This window comes from Poecilia reticulata, chromosome 8, assembly GCF_904066995.2.
Source record: "Poecilia reticulata chromosome 8, P_reticulata-male-v2, whole genome shotgun sequence".
Lineage (NCBI taxonomy): Eukaryota > Metazoa > Chordata > Actinopteri > Cyprinodontiformes > Poeciliidae > Poecilia > Poecilia reticulata.
The window spans coordinates 18,470,463-18,483,134 of NC_088837.1; the positions used below are offsets into that span (position 1 = coordinate 18,470,463).

At 38.7% G+C, this 12,672-nt stretch overlaps 1 long non-coding RNA gene across 1 annotated transcript; it reads left to right on the plus strand.

The window, feature by feature from the left end:
* The first annotated feature begins 762 nt into the window (after window positions 1-762).
* LOC103468692 (uncharacterized) lies at window positions 763-12,434 on the plus strand. Its single transcript, XR_534244.3, has 4 exons — window positions 763-2,796; window positions 2,871-2,956; window positions 8,911-9,102; window positions 10,747-12,434. It is a non-coding gene; the product is annotated as an uncharacterized LOC103468692 (long non-coding RNA).
* Window positions 12,435-12,672: the final 238 nt, after the last annotated feature.

The window sequence follows — 12,672 nt, forward strand, 5'->3', positions numbered from 1 at the left end:
ATCCATCCATCCATCCATCCATCCATCCATCCATCCATCCATCCATCCATCCATCCATCCATCCATCCATCCTCTGTACACCTTTGTCCCTACTGGGGTCGGGAGGGTCGCCAGTCTGTTGCAGGGCGACACAGAGACAAACAGGACAAACAGCCACGCATACACACACTCACACTTGGGGAGAATTTGGAGAAGCCAATTAACCTGACAGTCATGTTTTTGAACTGTGGGAGGAAGCTGGAGTACCCGGAGAGAACTCACCATGCACAGGGAGAACATGCAAACTCCATGCAGAAAGATGGGAACCCAGGACTTTCTTGTTGCAAGGCAACTGTGCAGCCCTTTTATACATGCATTTATATATACATGTGTGTATATATGTGTGTGTGCGTGCGCGTGTGTGTAGGTGTGTGTGTGTGTGTGTGCTAGTAAAAAGTTAAATGCTTGCTACCTTTCTGTGCACAATAATGTGCATTATCATTTGTGATAATAATTTTATTTATTTATTTTTTTGTCATAGTACCCCCAAGAATTTAAAACTACTTTCACCCCTGCCTGTATAAGACACACCTGTCCACACAAGTACACTTTAAAGTACAGAATTTATGAGAATGTATAAGAGGTAATTGTGTTACACAGTCATGTACAGCAGGTGGCAGTATGCACCTTGGAGTTGCTTGCGGTCCGCCATGATAGAAAAGAAGAAGACTTTAACTTCTCTGCCATGGGCTGTCCAAGGACCGCATAGAACACAACTGGGTAAGTTACAAGACAATTAGCAAACAAGCTTGGAGACAAGTGAAAACAACTGTTAGTGTAATTATTAGAAAAGAGAAGAAACTCAGGATGACATGTAAATCTCTCAGACTGGGATGGAAACATCACGCTATGAGCTGCTTTTGTGCAAAGGGGACTGGATGACTGAGAAGATGATGGCTGGGACGATGTTAAGGTTTTTGCCCAACAACCTCTCTCCCTGAGTAAGAAGATTGAAGACGGATTATAGACGAGTCTTCCAGTGTGGCAATAACCTGAAACACACAGTCAGGGCAACCAGTGCACAACCAGTTAAGCATTTCAAGGTCCTAGAGGGGCCGCGCTGAACCCAATAGAAAATCTTTGGAAGAAGCTGAGGCCCTGTGTTTATCTATATGGAGGAGTGGGCCAAAAACCCAGTCAAGAACGACGGGCAACGTTCGACCTCTTGTCAGTGACAAAGATTTCTGTATCAAATACTAACTTCAATCTTTTTCTGGTATCAAATAGTTATTTCACAAAATAAAATCCACAAAAAGATTTTAAGGATCATAAAATATAATGTAATTTTTGTAGATTCTGTCTCTCGCAGTTGAGGTGGACTCATGATAATTAGAGACCACTCCATTCTTTGTGAGGAAACTCGTAAAATTGTTTCCCTACAATTTGACAAGTGTATTTTTCCAGTTGATAAGCTTAAGGTTTACTGTGGAGATAAGCCTGCTCAAAAAGAAAATATTTATCTTATTGTAAAAAGTTGACATGGAGCAAATTTTCTTAATGTTTTTGGGACTGATTTGTTGACATGTTAACACGTCACAATACATAATCCTTATAACACATGGATATCATCACCAACAATTTATTATTATTTTTTATATCTTTTAATGTATGCTTATAGTTTCATTAAATAGGATGAAATTGTTGATCAGATATTAAGAAAATCACAATGTGCAATACAAATTGTTCACTGTAGAACCATTTTCATGAATTTATTTGACTTTTATAGTTTATGCAACAGCTGTGTCTGCTGTCCTTTTGATGCATCTTTGCTTCAGTGTCTCCTGTCGTCAGCCTATTTATTTATGTTATGAATTAGACCACCCAGCCAACCTGGCTGAGATCCACCATCGGCACCAGATGCCATTATGCTGGTATCTGCCAGTGCTTTCAAGTGCATTCAAACCAGTATCTGCCTCATCTCTCATGATCGGTTAAGTCCCCAGTGGTATGGTGGAGTTACTCTGACAATCTGCCTACGGTTTTATCTCCTTTGTCCCCTCTTTTGACTCCACCCTGTAGAGTGCAAAGAAATCAATAAAAATTGATTTTACAAGGCAGGAAAAGGAGGTTAGAATTCAGGGGAAGGACCAGTGGAAGACAGAGACAGAGAGGCACTAGCCGAGAGGTGAAAGACCCCGAGCATAATGTGTATGTGCTGGCACGGATAAAGGTCAACAACATGAACCTGTCTGTAACAACAGATTATTAGCTGTCTTGCGCTCATAGTGGCGAGATCTTATAAAAAAAAATAAAATAAAAGGAGAATAATGGCAGGTGTAAATAAAAAAAAAGGTGTAAAACGGCGAGTGCCAGAGCTACTTGAAGAAAAAAACAGGTTTTCTGCACGTTTAGCTCATAAAAGCTTCTTCTTGTTTAATTTCTGCTTCAAGTTAGGAATAATTTATAAGAACTCGTGAATTTTTCTGCCAAATAACATACATCTAGAGGAGCCTGCTTTACGTTCACACCGCTTGTTTGAGTTGTTGTTTTTTCCCCCACTGTCAACCTTCAGAGAGATATGTTCAAAGGAGGGTAAGAAAGCGTCAGCCTCTCGCTGCAGAAAGGAAGAGCTGTTTGATTTCTGTCGAAGGATTCGTCTGGGGTCCAGTGGGTCAGCGTGGCTGACAGCTTAGAGATTGATAGTTGAGATCTTTCCCAGGCGGAACAGTGTTGGACAGCATGACCAGTGATCCAAGACACCAGCGGAACAGGGCGGAGGTGATGCGGCTGCAGATGCATTATATCCCACAGTGAAGGGTGAGTGTGTGTGTTATAATGTATGTGTGTGTGTGGTCTGTTCACTGAAGTCCACTTCTTCCCACCATCACCAGGATTGCTGAACTGTGCTCAGTACTTGAAGGCTTGGACGTAAAGCACTGGGAAGCCATCAGAGTCTCAAGATTGGTGAATTTTCATGGTAAATAAGCAGCTGCTTATCCGCTTTTTCATTCCTCGTTTTTTTTTATTTTTATTATTTTTTATTGAATATATATATATTTTTTATCATTCCTTGCTGTCATTTCCTTTCCCTGCTTATCTAGTGTTTTCAGACAAAGCAAATACCCCAAGATAGCTCTGAGATAAACCGCCACTCTTTCAGATTTTGATCAGAACCGTCCAAACAATGCGGTGATTTTTAATATAGATGCGTGCACCCATGGGCACCCAATCACAAAGCTGCTGGGGTGTTACTTTTTCCCGTTTTTCTTTGCCGTTAAAGGAATTATTTGTTCAGCATCACAACAGCCTCTTTAGAAGCGGAGATGGGCCAGACGGTTTTGGCCCGACTCACTTCGAGATGCATTCCAGCCAAACCTTGAAGCCTGGAATGTACTTCATACAATCTATTCAATAAAACATAAAGATTCACTCTTCAAATACACACTGGGCCAGTCATTTAGATGCACATACAAATTATTTAGATTTATTTTTAAGATCAACGGTATGGATTAGTATGTCAGAAAGTTGTAAATCCCTCGAGTTTGCAGCAAACGTACAGACTGTGCAGTAAATATCCAATTTTTTCTGTTGCTATGGTTGTCTGAGCAGACAGGTGTAATGACCCTTTATACAGTTCAGGTGATTTCCGCTGGCGGCACTTTTTATGTCATCACAATTACCCCGATAGCCTGTTTTTTATGTTTGGCTGTGTGGTAGAAGAGAAGAAAAGCAAGAACCCATCAGTGAATGAGTGTGCCTCTGTTGCAGTTGTGGATACATGGATTTTCATTATGTCTTTATAAAAGCAGTAAAAAGAAAAAAAAAAAAAAGATTAGGCATGTGGCATATTTCTTGAAAGAGAGAATACAGATTTGTGTAATAATGGGAACTCTACTTTCCAAAGAGGGTAAAGAGTTTGAGATGGATGAAATCTTAGATTTGTGAAAGGCTTTGGAGCATGGTAATCATTGTTATTAACTGTACTTAGAGATTTTAAACAACAAAAAAAAATGTCTTCCAGAGAGTACTCCTGCTTCAGTGCTTCTCTGTTTAGCTTTTTCTATTGTTAGGGTTTGTGTGGGTGTGTTTTTGTTGTGGTTTTGTTTTATTTCATTTTGTTTGTGCGTGTATATTTGTCATCCACCTGCACTTTTGAACTCCGGTCATTAAGTCATTCTTACCAGTTGACATATTGACAATAATCAGAAAGCAAATTGAATTTGAAGATGTGCTAATGGTTTGGAATGTGATCACACTGTTGGATATTTTTGTGCTTGAATCGGTCATTGTAAATGACCGTGGGAGGGTTTAATTGGAACTCCATTCGAAACATGGCACGAGTTTGTGTGAAACAACCTTTAAAATGCACACAATTTACTAACCCGTTTACTAATTTAAAGTGAAAAATTGGAAAATAATAAATCTATAGTCTTGGAAGCCAGTAGGTTATAAAAAGAACCAATTAACAGAAGCATAAGGGACGGAGAAACGTGATTATGTATGTGTTGCCCTTGAGGTATATTGCACTTGTCCATCAGGTGTGTGCATGCATGTTTTATGAATTCAGCAGAGAGCTCTTGGGAAGAAGCTGTTTTTCATTCTGTTCGCTCCGGCTCCGATGGTTCTGAGCCAGCCCGACAGAAGGACGGCGAGCAGGTAGAAGGCTTCTCAAAGATGTTAAAGACACATTTTAGCAGAACCTCCTGCAAAAACCTCATTCTGGTGCTAGCTGAGAGTTGTCTGTTCTGCTATCAGTTGAACAAATTCACCCTCTCTGCTGGACTGTAACTCGATTACGAGCATCAAAACAGACGCTGCGTCCATGTTGTTGTTGAAGTAGCAAAATTCAAGAAGAATGGGAATAAGTACAACACACCTGTGTGGGGGAAACGAGCTCAGTCAAATCAACAAGTGCCTCGGGAAGCTGGAGACCAAAGAGTCCAAGGCACGAAACGTACGACAATAATTCTAATGTTTATTTTCACTTTTGTTCTTAAAACTACTAGATGTATTAGTAGAGCCGGAAAAGAGATTCAACGTGACTTTAATATTGCACTTTTCCACAAGAACAAACAGCTTGAAGGAACCCTTATTTAAAAAGCAACAGGGCTCATGAATCCTCTTTATCATGATACATGGTTTCATGAGCACAGCAGCTAATACGAATATAAAGCCAGATGCCTCCCATAAGCTGCTTCACCATTATTTATTTATGAATGAATATTCTCCAGCAGCACTAATATGTCCCCGGGCCTTGGGAAATGGGCTAATATATGTGTTAAGCACAGTCTTGGATTCTTTATTGCCTGTCAAATCTATAAAAGTAGTGCTTTGTCTTGGGGTTTTATTTCTCTTTCCTTTCAGCCCCAAACAACATGGAGAAACTGCACAAGTGGATGTTTAGTAAAAAGATGTTTTTAAAAATGCATTGTTTATTAGTAGCCCAAGTTTGAGGATACTTCTTCTTACCAGCAGAAATGTAAATGACTTCATCTGCCTTTTGGATCAGAACAAATCACACGTTTAATGAAAACGGAGCAGCTTTATGACAAAGATTTCTTTTTTTTTTCCATTTCTTAATGACTCTGGTGTGGATGCTCCCTCTTCACTCAGGTACTTTGATCAGCAACAAAAGATTGTGCATTGAAGTGTGCTGACTGAGACATGCGTTTCAAGTGGAAATGTTCTTCAGCAGAGACGGGGAAGCTGGTCGGGGCGGATGAAAGATAAATCGAGCTAAATACAGGACAATGCAGGAATAAAGACAGCTACAGTTTGTTTGAGGCTATGAAGGTTTACTTTTCAGCAGAACAACAATATAGGAAAAAAAAAAATCTTCAGTTACTGTGGAGGGTTTTAAGACGCAGCATATAAACCATGTCAGAATCGCCCAGTTAAAGTCCAGACCCAAATGCAATGGCTAAACTGTGGCAGGACTTGGAAAAAACTTCAAAATTGCTATGTGGAGGTTCTCCTTCCAAGCAAGGAGATCTTGAAAAGCTGGTAAAAGAAAGAAAAGAAAAAGCCACAGCTAAAAATGTACAGCTGGGATTGGAGCAATAGATGGCTCTCCATCATATCCACTCAGTTTGTTGCTGAATTTCAGAAAATGTGGAAACGTTCAAGCGGTATTAATGCTCTCCAAAGCACCAGAAGTGCTCATTTATTCAGTTCTAAGATTTCTGTGTATCCTTGATGCAAGAAAAATAAAATAAGCAGAATCGTTAGCGCACACTTACGCAATGGACAAAGTCATAGAGATTTCAAAAGTATTTACTTTTCACCATTTTTCTGGAGAGAAGATGCAACCACAGACTGCATTTGTGCAATTTCCCTATAAGTCAAATTTTACTGTCACCTAATGGCTTTCTGTCACATTCACAATATTTTTTTTTGTTAAACAGCCAACCTCCCCTCTCTTCTAATTAACTGCAAGTATAGACCCTATCACATTCCCCAGAGTGCCCTTTCCACCAATGAGAATAACAATGAACCTCACAGAATGAATTATAGATCACCCTATGCTCTAAAGAATAATTGCACCACTTTAGTACCCAGAAAATCTTGGTGGCCACTCACTGCACTTTTGAGCTATCTTGAGGGTCCAAAAAAGATATTTAATGAGTGTTCACCAAGTGAATCAACTTTGCTTTAAAGGAGAGCAGCGCCCTTACACAAAGCATCGCTTCTTCGACGTTGATCATGCTTCAAGTTCCAAGACGGGTTTGCTTTTTTGTTTGTTTTTGTTTTGATGTTACCTGCATATTTCTTATATTTGAAAATGTGTTTATACTGGACTTTTTCCTATTTTGTGGTGTTACAAAAATTAGTAGTCGTAACTTTAAAAGGAAAGGCGAGATGGTTTTCACATTTTTTTGGAGATATTATATTAAAGAATGCTGAATGCACAACCATTTAAAGCTTCTTAGGTTTATAAAATAAAATCAAAGCCAAGTGCTCTACATTGAACTTTGTTGAACATGAGCCTTAGAATTGATACATTTGAACCTTTCATTTCCTCCTAAGCTCACACAGACGGAAGTTTTTTGAAAGTATTTTGTTTTGTACCTCATCGGCATCATCTGTTTGTCAGCAAGCAAACGTCCTTTAGGAGAGACGTCTTTGCAAAAACCCCAAAAACTTTTCCAGACAGACACCCTTGGCCTCTTTTCAGTCCTTAGTGTAACCCAAGTTAGTCTCAAGGTCAGTGGGCCGAGATTCTGTTGTCAGGAAGATCAGGAGGTGGGAGCGTTGCACTGTCCGCTTGCAAGGAGCCTGAAATCCAGAGAGTGAAAGATACACATTCCCTAATCGACCTGAGAGAGAGAAATCCTTCACATTGCATGATGTGAAAGTGGAGACAGAGGTCAGAAGGATCAGTGATGGGCAGGTCACTTTGAAAATGTGTCTGCTTACGAATAAACTCCAGTTAATCCATTTATAACGTACTAACTGTATTACAAGTAAAATCACTTTGTCAAGAAAATGTACTTATATTTAGTTATTTCTAGCTAATTTTGAACACATTCAGGTATTTTCAGAGCAGATGTGATTTTTAAAGTCTTGCCAGGTTAGAAGCAAATGAAGTTCCAGATAACCTGGTGTCACAACAGTTCTCTGAAATGAGCCAAGTCCCATATTTCCTCTCAAAGAGCTGTTTAAAAGAGTGGCATATCCATGTATCCATCCATCCATTCATACATGCAAGCATAGGAAGATGCAAAATAGATGTAGACCCAAACATTTTCTTGAAAATATTACATCCTTGACCACTTTTCTTTCACTTTCTTTTTTCTAGGAAGTTAAAATATTTACATAATTTCTTTTTCTTTTATTTATGTATGCATTCATCAATTTGTTTCATCCACAAAAGGAAGAATAAAACTGAGTATTTAAATTCCATGTTAACATATTTACAATGGTGTCAAAACATGAAATCTAACAGGAGTTCCAATAGGATAAACGGCAGCATTCACCTTTTAAAAAAAACATATTCTCAACACATATATAAGCAATGTTTTATCCCCTTCAGTTTTCATTTTTCTAATTTATGGCATTTTACAAAAAAATGTAAAATAAACAGAACAGCTTCCCACCCTGACGTGATTCTTGCCCTGGATGTGAGGAGCTTTTATCAGTTCTACACATCCAAATTGTCCTCAAGAACTCATTTTGCCGTTGCTGTAAGGGACAACATGAAACCCTCAACAACTGGTGAACACTCAGTGCAGCTGGCTCCTCATAAAGGAAGAAATGTCAGCCTTGACTTTAAGGCAAACTCCTTAAGTCTACCTCTATAATTATGATGTGAGGAAAGTCATTAATGAATAAAATATCAAACTCTGCCTCCAGTGTGTAAACTTGAAAACCCCATGGCGACTTATGATGAGGATCTTAAAACTTCCACTTTCATGCATTTTTAATCGGTGGTAAAATAAAGTGAGAGGGAAAGAAAACAGACCAGAGTGAACTTCATGAAAAAAAGTATTTGCATGTAACGCAGAAGCAATTTACAGCAATTTGGTGTGGCTGAAATCCAGCGGCTTCCTTGGGTGCCTCTTTTATTTTCATACAAGGCTCAGTGAGTGTAATGAATCATAGTTAAGACCATACTGCAGTGTAAGCTTGCTGTTTAATAAACAGCCAGAAACTCATTGCTTTTATTCCTTAGGAACGTCATTGCGCGTAGATTACTTTGCGCCATGTTCAGAGTTTTCCCAGTGATTCCTCTCTGATTTTTTCCCCCCTCCCATCCTAGCCTCAAAACTAAAAAAAAAAACTAAAAAAACAACAACCAACAACAGACCCAAGGAGTTATGCTTTGGAATGCGAATGCACTGACCTTGGCTGGTGTTATCCTCTCGAGTGCTGAGGTTCTCGGTGGCTGAAGGCAGGAATTTAATCACTGCATTCTTTTTGTCTCTGAAACAGGTTCAAGCTGACATTCTGGTGAAGGACGAGATATGTTTGGGGAGAGTTATCAGGGCCTACGCAGACGCAGAACAAATTTAGTCTCCCTTGACTGTTTCATTCATCACCAGATGATGGATATTTATATCTAGTGCTGACATGGAAACATTCTTCTTAATTCTTCTTCCAGAGTCTGCCAGCAGTGTCAGAGCGGTGAGTCAGAATGGGCTTACTTTATTGATTAGTGAGCAACATCCGTATCACTTTACTTCTGTATGTCTTCTGGTTTTTTTTGTTGTTTTTTTTCCTTTCTTGACACATTTAATTACATAAAACTGTTCCTCTCCCAAACTTGTTATAGGTTATCAATGAAATCCAAACAATTTGATCTTCCCTAGAAGTTAAACATACAATAATAGACAGCGTTAATATATTAAAACCACTGCCTTTATGTCCTTTACAGTCAATGACAGGGTTTGCTTACATCTGCATACTTCTGAATCTTGATACTTTGGAGATAATCCACATCATTTTCACTTTAAATGAATCGCCCTCTGCATCTTTTTGTTTTGGCACGCTGACGGAAAACAGTTTTACTACTGGACTGCGGTATTCATCCTGTGTGAGTAGCAGCAGAAGTAAACATGGGAAGAAAAGCATTACAGTACAGTGCTTGCTTATAAATACATAATGAATATTGCCCTGGGTTAGGAAGTCAGCGGGAGAGGGATTGAGAATGGTAGGCAGCTGACAATGTAGCATCAAATTTACTGTTTTTCACCATAGTTAGGCTTTTTCCTTTCTTTCTACATGCCAAGATTTTCTTGTACATCAGAAATTCTTAATTAATGTTTAAATAAAAACAAACTCAAGAGTTTATTCTAGAAAGAATCACTTTCTACTTTGCCATTCTGACTCGCTCTAAAATTGTTCACCTGAAACTGGAAAGTATTTGATTTTGGTCTTTCCATTTAAAATCAAGGTAAGCCCTTCCTCAAAGATAAAATCAGGAACAATCCTGTGTTTTTCTGAAATGCAACATTTGTCTAAAATTTGGATAACAGAAGTATAAAAAAATGTAAATCCATCAACATATACTGGTTCCCAGAAGTCTTGAGTCATGTCTTTATATGTTGCCTTTAAAGATTTCCTTTGGTTTAATCACCTGACGCTTATGAAGGCCACAAGCAGAGATGTGTTGATTAAAATTTTTTATTTGATCGGTGTGCCAATTACTTTATGCAGAAATTAGACTTAACCAGCACTTAAAAAGCAAGTAATTAAGTATTTCATATTTTCTCAGCTAAATCAAGTTTTTATTCCCAGACCGTTATCATTTAAAAAAGATCTACATTTCATCATGTTTTAAACCTGCCTCATGTTCAGTCGAAAAGCATTCTGTGTACAATCTGGATATTGGTCCATTTTCTTCCCTGTTCCCATTTTTGCTTTGACAAAATGACAAAGGGAGCTTAGTTATTTAGCACTCCAATGTGCCTCCATGAGCTTGATATATTCAAATTGTGTCTAATTCTTTCATGAGTGTGAAACAGCTCTGTAGCGTGTTGCATCCACCAGCTGCTCATCTCATCTCATCTCGTCTCATATTTGGCGCGAGAATCACAGCTCTGGACGTAACGTGTCGCCAATTGCAAACACACAGAGATGCATGCTGAACATTGTGGCTCTTGCTTTTCACAGCTCGCTGGTTGCTCCCCTGAAGCTTAAGGTTTTTCCTCTGGCAAAGTTCATGGTGGAGAAATGACTGGCCGAGATGATCCAGCTTGGTCAACTTCGATGTCTGGAACAGCTGCGTAGACGTGCCGTAATGCCGTAATTATTCTTGCTTGGTTGCAGACCTGGATTAGCTTATCGGGAGAACCGGGAGCATTCCCAGTGGGCTGCCTGTAAAGTCAAGTCAGTGACTGGATGACAACAGAGGAGACAACCTGGGGTCCATGATCTTGCACAACCAACACTAACTCTGCAGCAAAGTTTTATGTGTGGCATGTTGACCATACCCAGGTATTCACAGATTCTACATTGCATTTAATCTTGCCTCGGGATTTCCTGCATTTTGGATGTTAATTGGGTGGCAGAGGTGACCTGGTTTTATTTCGTTTTATTAAAAACGAGTTATCATTAATTTACTTTCATCTGCCTTTTTTATTCACGCACTGTTTCTGGGTCTTATATCCAACCCCAAAAAGCATGGGATATGATTACCACAGATTTTGCTAGCTAACCATGTAACTTATTTTTCCATTAGTATGACAGCTTTTATTTAACATCAGAGACATAATAACTAATGTGCTAGTAAATAAAATTGAACTGCACTTTAATACAGAACAGGAAGACCAAAAAGCATGCAAAAACACTAAATTACAGTTTCATAATTATTCTTTTGTAGGGCTTGGGGATGACAGCCTCTTTTTTTTTATTGCTTGAACTGTGAGTCAGTTACTCAGTAAGACCACATCACCATGCAGAGTAATTAATCTATTCAGAATGCTATAACAATTACCAGGCTGATCCTTTCACAAGGCGGCAGCGGGTTGCAGCATACTTAGATTTCCAAGCTGAAAATCCTTTTGACGTGTTTAAAATATCAAGCAGCTCAAAACTTGCAGCGACTGCACTTTTTTTTCCAAGCAAAGACTTAACTTGCGTTGAATTAAATAACAGCAAGATTGTATCACATAGGATTTATTTATTAACTTCCTACTGTTTTTTTGTTTGTTTGTTTGTTTGTTTTGAAGTTCTTTAAATCTAACTCTTCCTCCCCTTACCTCTCATTACTTCTGTTTTTATAGTGTTGGATCATAAGACAATTCCTTGCTCAGCAGCAACGGATGATTTGATCCTCACTCTGTGCTGCGATAAATAGGACAGCTGAGTATATAAGATCCCCACAGCTTTACCCACACACAATGTGATGGATTTTTACAACCATCCATGAGAGGAAAAGCAAAGATACATTGTTAGACTACAGCTGACAGGCCTTGCTTTGTTTGTACAAATATTGGCAACACAAGGTAATGAATACTAATAAAGATCTTATGTACGGATAGATAAAACACTCTCCATTATCCTATTGGTCTTGGTTCATATCTTTAATTTGTTCAGATGCCAGAAGTTGTGGAGCATTTTTTATATAGTTTTGATCTGAGACAAAGTTACGCAGCTTCTGTCCTTTGGAAGTCTGTCACCAACACAAAGCAGCCTTAAGTTCTTCAGCTGGGATTTGTTGTCTCTGACTGGACTGCTCAAGAAATGATTTCAATTCCAAGAATTTGCACACCACCTCCATAAACTTGAGCTTTTACTGGAAAAAATTGACACATCCGTCACTAAGATGTTTGTTTCTTTCTATTTCTGTAAAAAGCAAAAGTAATGGCTGTTTGTGCACGGACAGAGCAACTTGCTCGTGCCCACTCCCCGAGGAGCGCGAGCCATTTTGCCGTTAAAAATAAAATGACATGAAAGGATGTTTGAACCAAAAATCCCAAAAGCCTAAATAAAGTTTTCTTTTTGTTTGCTCTTTTGCTCAACTGTTTATCTTCTTTTTTTTTTTTTTTTTTTTTTTTTTTTTTTGAGTCTTAATAGGAAAAGAATAAAAATTGCACTGATGTTGCATCAGACATGAAAGGAAGCACACACCCTTGGTCCTAGGATGCATATGTTGGTTCTAATCTTTGTGCAACAGAAAAAAAGCTTCATGTCTACAAGACTGCTGGTTTGTCAAAGGGATGTGCTGCCTTCATAGTTAATAATAAATGAAAG